This window comes from Rhinolophus hipposideros, assembly GCF_964194185.1.
Source record: "Rhinolophus hipposideros genome assembly, contig: SUPER_9_unloc_4, whole genome shotgun sequence".
Classification (NCBI taxonomy): Eukaryota; Metazoa; Chordata; class Mammalia; order Chiroptera; family Rhinolophidae; genus Rhinolophus; species Rhinolophus hipposideros.
Genome location: NW_027669494.1, coordinates 268,410 through 274,489, shown reverse-complemented (window position 1 = coordinate 274,489; position 6,080 = coordinate 268,410).

Below are 6,080 nucleotides of genomic sequence, written 5' to 3'. Positions count from 1 at the left end.
GAGGGGGAAAAGGGAACTTCTCAATGAAAAAACATGGTAGACATTACGTGAATAAAATGACCAAGTTTAACATAACCAGTAATAATGCAGATTTACATCATGCCCTCCCTGAAATTGTGCAGTGAGAAGGGCGTGTCACCTCTCTGATAGTCATCTCAAAAACCCATAACTGTATTGTACTTATAAGGATATATCAGACAAAATCAAAATTGAGGAGCTGCCTATAAAATAGCTGAGAATTACGCTTAGCATGTGTCAAAGTCATGAAAGTCAAGGAAAATCTGAGGAACTATTACAGATTAGAGGAGAACTATGGCAATCAAAGATTGGATTGGACTGGATCTTGAAACAGAAAGACAACACTTTAGGGGAAACTGGTGAAATCCAAATAAAGTCTCGAGTTTAGAAAACAGTATTGTACCAATGTTTATTTCTTTTTTTTAATTGAAGTTTGTTTGGGTGACAATTGTTAGTAAAGTTACATGGATTTCAGGTGTACAATTCTGTATTACATCATCTATAAATTCCATTGTGTGTTCACCTTCCATCACCATATATTTGATCCCTTTTACCCTTATCTACCACTCCCCTCCCCCCTTACCCTCTGGTAAAATGTTTACTTCTTAATTTTGATCATGCTAACATTAGGAAATTCTAGCTAATGGAAATAAGGGCACTGTGTACTATTTTTGTAGCTCTTCTCTAAATCTAAAATATTAAAATATTAGAAGCTATTTACATGTATAAATGTATGTCAAAATGTATGAATTTGAGGACACTAAGGAATCCAGGAAATACTGAAATGAGTTAGTATAAGTACCAAGAAAACCAGTAGAAGATCAGATTTTTGGAAAATGTGGTCCAGAGATAAAAATCAGATTCAATGGAATATATAATTATTGAGAGCTTAGAAAAATATTCCAGATGTAATAAATTCATGAAAGACAGATAATTCATTTAAATTTCATGACAGAACTTCCTTTTTGTGGGGCAGAGGAGTCACAGCAATGGACCTACAGAGTAGGGAATGGAATTCTAGCACCCTTCTTGGGTAGGGAGAGAACTCATGTACTTACCGAGCGTCAGCCTCCTCCTGAGCCTTACAGGTGTCCTCATCTTAACGAAATGTGAAGTCAAGAGATTTTGGCTCTGGTTTGTGGGATAGGAAATGCAGGTGTACGTATCTTGTTTGAATTTGCATAGTTGACAAATCAGAATAGTGATTCAATAAATTACCCAAAAGAGTAGATAGGGGATGTAAGGGAGATCATCCTCATCTATCATATGAGGAAGGCAATAGTTAAAATATAACATCAATTGCAGAATAACGTTTAGATACAGAAGCAGTATTTGGAGAATAAACATTAATCACCCAAAGAACTCAAAAAGAAAAACTGATGGAGGGCATGTGTTGGACTTGTACAGGAAGGGCAAGATTGAGACAGACACGTATAGTTAGTTCTTTATTGTAAACCTATGATCTTTTACCACATATTTGGAGATATTTTGTTTGCAATATATAGCAAGTAATCTGTTAGAACCATAAAATGATGGGTAAGACAAATAAGTGTGAATATGTTTTTCTTTACATTCTTTTGTGTGTTTATGAGTATATACACATGCATGTGTGGGTATCTATTTAAATGTCAGATACACACACATAGATAGATACGTACGTACATAGATACGTAGATATAGATAGGAAAGAATCATATGCATTCCATATTATAGGTTACCAAATGTAATGCTCAATCACCAAGAAAGATTTTTAGCAATAGAGGCAGACAGTGAAATAGCTCATTTCATAAGCTCTTATATAAGAAAAGACTGCTTTTCTAAGTTGAAGACAAACATTGCGGGGCATATTCCTTTACATTGAAAAATCCTCAGCTCTCAAATCTAGAGCATATTTCAACCAAACTTTCCAAACCAATGTTATTACAACATGATTTATATAAAAGTCACTTGAGAATCACTTGTATTCTTTGATAGGTTGGCTGGAAATGGAATGCACACAGTCAGGCAACTTAAGAAAGCTTTATTGTAAGAGAGCAACAGTATATTGGCTGTGCAAAAGATGGCTACAATCCGGACTGCATGTCTAAAGGAGACTTCCAGTCCTGAAGAGGGGATGAGGAGGTTTTTATAGGGGCTGTGCAGACAGGATAGCATTGTTTGAACATGAAATGTTGAATGACAGCAAGCTAGTAGCTCTTTTGTGGTATTTTTTGTTGTTACAAGCATGGCTCTGTTTGTGTAGGTCAGCCAACATGGCTCTGTCTGTAAGTCAAGGTCTCTGAGACCTAACATTAAATGAAGGTCTCTAACATTCAGAGACCTACCCTTCCAGACTTGTTTGTTATTAAAATGTAGAAAGGCCACCGTGTCTCTATTCTGTAGTTTCTTCAGGCTGAATGAAGGTGGAGAGAGGAGGGAGACATTGTGGAAGGGGCTGGTAATGTTGTTGTAGGTGAAGCATTTTATGGACAGCTCCATTTGTGCACACCTGGAGTAGGCTCTGCAGGACTTGGGTGAAAAGGTGGAAGAGGCAAAGACCAAAGGCTAGGACCATAAAAGATAATAGTTAAAGGCCCTATGAGGAGAACAAATCAAGAGCCACTCTTAGCTGTAAACTCGGATCGCCACTTGGTTCCTGAGGTGGTGTCTGTGATTCTGGGCCTGGCTGAGATCCTGTGGCAGGGTTTGAAATTCATGTAAGGGGACTCCTAGCCCTGCCGTTCCTTTCGTTACTCCCACAGAGATGTTCAGTGACACTAAAAGCGGATAAGGAGAACGACCATCTTTGGTGCATGAGAGTATATGTGGGGAGAGGTAGAAATTGACTATTGGGGGTGATCTCAATATCTGGAGAAAGGAAACCTAGAATGTAAGTCCCTGTACAATTGGTGAGCAGGCAAGCATATATGGAAGATGAAGAATTAGCTTGTGAGCTGGGTAGAGATAAGGGGTAATGGTAGGCAAAGTGTTATGAGAGGGAAGAGTCATATAATAAAGACAATAATGGGACTCAAGTCTTCTTGGGTTGAAAATCAGGTGATGGAATCAAAGAAAAGGAGCTCTAAAATGGACAAGTAGAGATAAGGAGAAAGGTAGAGATAACGGAGAGGATTTGGAGGGAGAGAGAAGGGGCTGGAGTGAGGTTGGAGTTGTGTGGTTCACGCAATGAGGAAAAGAGGAGAGGGTAGGGATCACAGTTCGTTAGTCTCTGAGTTTTTCCTGCAGGATGTTACAAAGTCAAAACGAGGTGGAGTGGAAATCAGGTGCCATATCACGGAGCCTGGGTGGAGTGGCAGGACAGGGGGTTCAGCTGTTTTTGCAGCTGAGACAAATGAAAGCAGGAGGGGTGATCCAGCAATTGCTGCTGTGGATGTGGTGAGAAGATGGTGGCAAGGCTCTTTCCCAGTTTGTCAACGTCTGACAGGTTCAGGTGTTTGAGATGGACCAAGTTTCCTGGAGCTTAGGGAATGTGAGAAAAACCGAGGAAGTGTCTTGGGGTCGGGGAAAAATGCAGTGTGCATGCTCCCCATGGATCTGCGGAATGAGGCTGATGGCTAGGAGGTAGTCGACCATTGGTGAGCTATTAGCTGTGAGGTTGTCTGGAAGGAAGGATCTGACATGAGGGAGCTTCTCCCCATCTTCCCTTCCTCTGAGGTCACAACTGACAAGAGCTTCCTGGCTGCTCAGAATGGAGTCTGGGGTGACACCTTCCCTATGGAGGGGTGCGTGAGCCTCAGACAGGTGCAGAGCTGGCTTCTGTCTCCTCCAAGCACTAGCTGTGTGACTTCAGACAAAGACATGGGAAGTCAGTGTCCTCACCTGTCAGGTGGGGATAACGGCTCCCTCTCAGGGTGGCTGTGAGATCAGTGAGGTGATGCAGGTCAGCTCCTGCCCCACAGGAGATGGTCCCTCACTCCCCCTCCCTCTTCCCTTCTCAGTCCTTTCTCTACCTCCATGGGCTGGAAGGATCTATGAGCAAATAGAAGGACTATTAGCAGATAGTCTCCTGGTGGCAGAATGCGCTCTCCTGTTGGTGTCCACACAGCCAGTCCCCTGAGTGCTGACTCTGGCATCTGTGCCAGCTTCGTCCACAGGGCAGCGCTCACCACAGCCCCTCCCTGGTCTTCAAACCCTGCTCATCTCCAAATTCAAGGCCCTTGTCTCAGCTCAGGCCAGAGCGCCTCTCACCGCTCTTCTCACGGGTCTCCCTGCTGCCGTCCTTCCCTCGTCCAGGGCAACCTGCACACTGGGACCAGCTCCATCTTTCTAACTAAGGTGGGGTCTAACCCCGTCACTTCCTGTGCCTACAACCACCAGCAGCTTCACTGGGGCTGGAGAGGAAAGTCTCTGTCATCAGCACAGTGTTGCGACTTTATCAGGCCTCATGTTCTTCTCCTGGTCTCATTTCCTATCATAACACCCCAGTTCACTCACCAGGTACCCCCAGCTGTCACCATTAACCTGTCTGGTGCGGGCTTTGACAGACAGAGGTGTCAGCACTGAGACTGGGCCTGAAAGCAGGAATCTGAATAAAATACAGACTTCAGTGAACAGTCATGCATCACCATGTGTACGTTGATTGTAACAATTCTGGAAAGAGAGGAGAAAGTAAAACTAAAGTTAAGATACACCTATTGCGTCGAAATGGGTGATTTCCATGAACAAAATGGACCCTAAAATAAGGAAAATGCTAAGCAATGATGCATCCAGGACCTCATCTTCCCACTTATTCTCGTCACATTGCTGTGGAGTTCCCTCTCCTGGGACAGGGAAGGAAAGGGGACAAAGCAGTTTGGAAGTTCCCCTGAGATCGATCCCTACCCAGTGTCCTCATATCCTGCACCCAGGAAGTCTTGATTTTGATATGTCAGGTAGGACTGGAAGCCACTGAGTTCCCTGGAAGCTGAGGTGCTGGACTGGGGCCAGAGAACAGATGCTGGGTCAGGAAAGCAACAGATTGCACATCACTGAGCCCTAACCCTAACCCCAAACCAAACACCTAACCTGTAAAACCTAAACACTAAACCCTTAGCCCTAAGCCTAAATCTAAACCTTAACATAAACGTAAAACCTTACAACCATAAACCATAACCAACAGCATAAACCGTAACCTAAACCCTCAACGTAATACTAAACTATCTCCAGAAACCACAAACTATGAACCATATCCATAAACCGTGACTATAAACTATAACCAAAAACACATAGCCATAAACCATCCATGTAATCCATAATCAATCTCATAAACCATATAACATACATGTAGCCATAAACAATACACATAAACCCTAACCAAACTGTAACCCACAATCTTCACTTTAACCCCTGACTCAGCACCACACTGCCCCTCAGCCCCAACCCTAGCCCTGTGGGGACACTACTAGCCCCTAACCAGTCAAATCAGAAGTAGGTCACAAAGACAGAAGACACAGATCTATGTCCCTTATAGAGTTGTAGTGATGTTCTCTATGTGAAAGGAAGAACTGAAACTGTCTATGCACAGATGACAAGTCGCATCTTAAATACATAACTTCCAAAAGAATCAACAAAAAAATTATTATTACTGTAAAGTAATTCAACGTTGAATGACAAAATATCAATACACAGGAATCTGTTTTATTTGTATACGCTAGCAAGGAGTAATCTAAAAAAGAATTTAAGAACACAATTCCATTTTAAATAACATCAACGTTGATAAAATACTTAGGAATAGTGCAAGGCTTCTACACTGAAAATTACAAAACATAATGTCTTTGTTTGCTGAAAGAAATTAAAGGAAACTACCTACATAAATGTGAGGCCATCTCATGGTGATGGAAATTGTTAGGATGGCAACAGAACAGATGCGATGTAAGGATTCAGTGTCATTCCTGTGAAAAGGCCCCAAGGCCTTTGTGGAAAAACGTGCAAGCTGATCCTAATATTCACAGCAAATTTCCAGGGAAGAAAAGAGCCATAAGGATCTTCAAAAACAAAGTCAGGTTGGAGGCTCACCCTTCCCAAACGTAATTCGTAATTAGTACAAAGCCACAGTAAGGAAAACATGGTGACACTGGCATAGA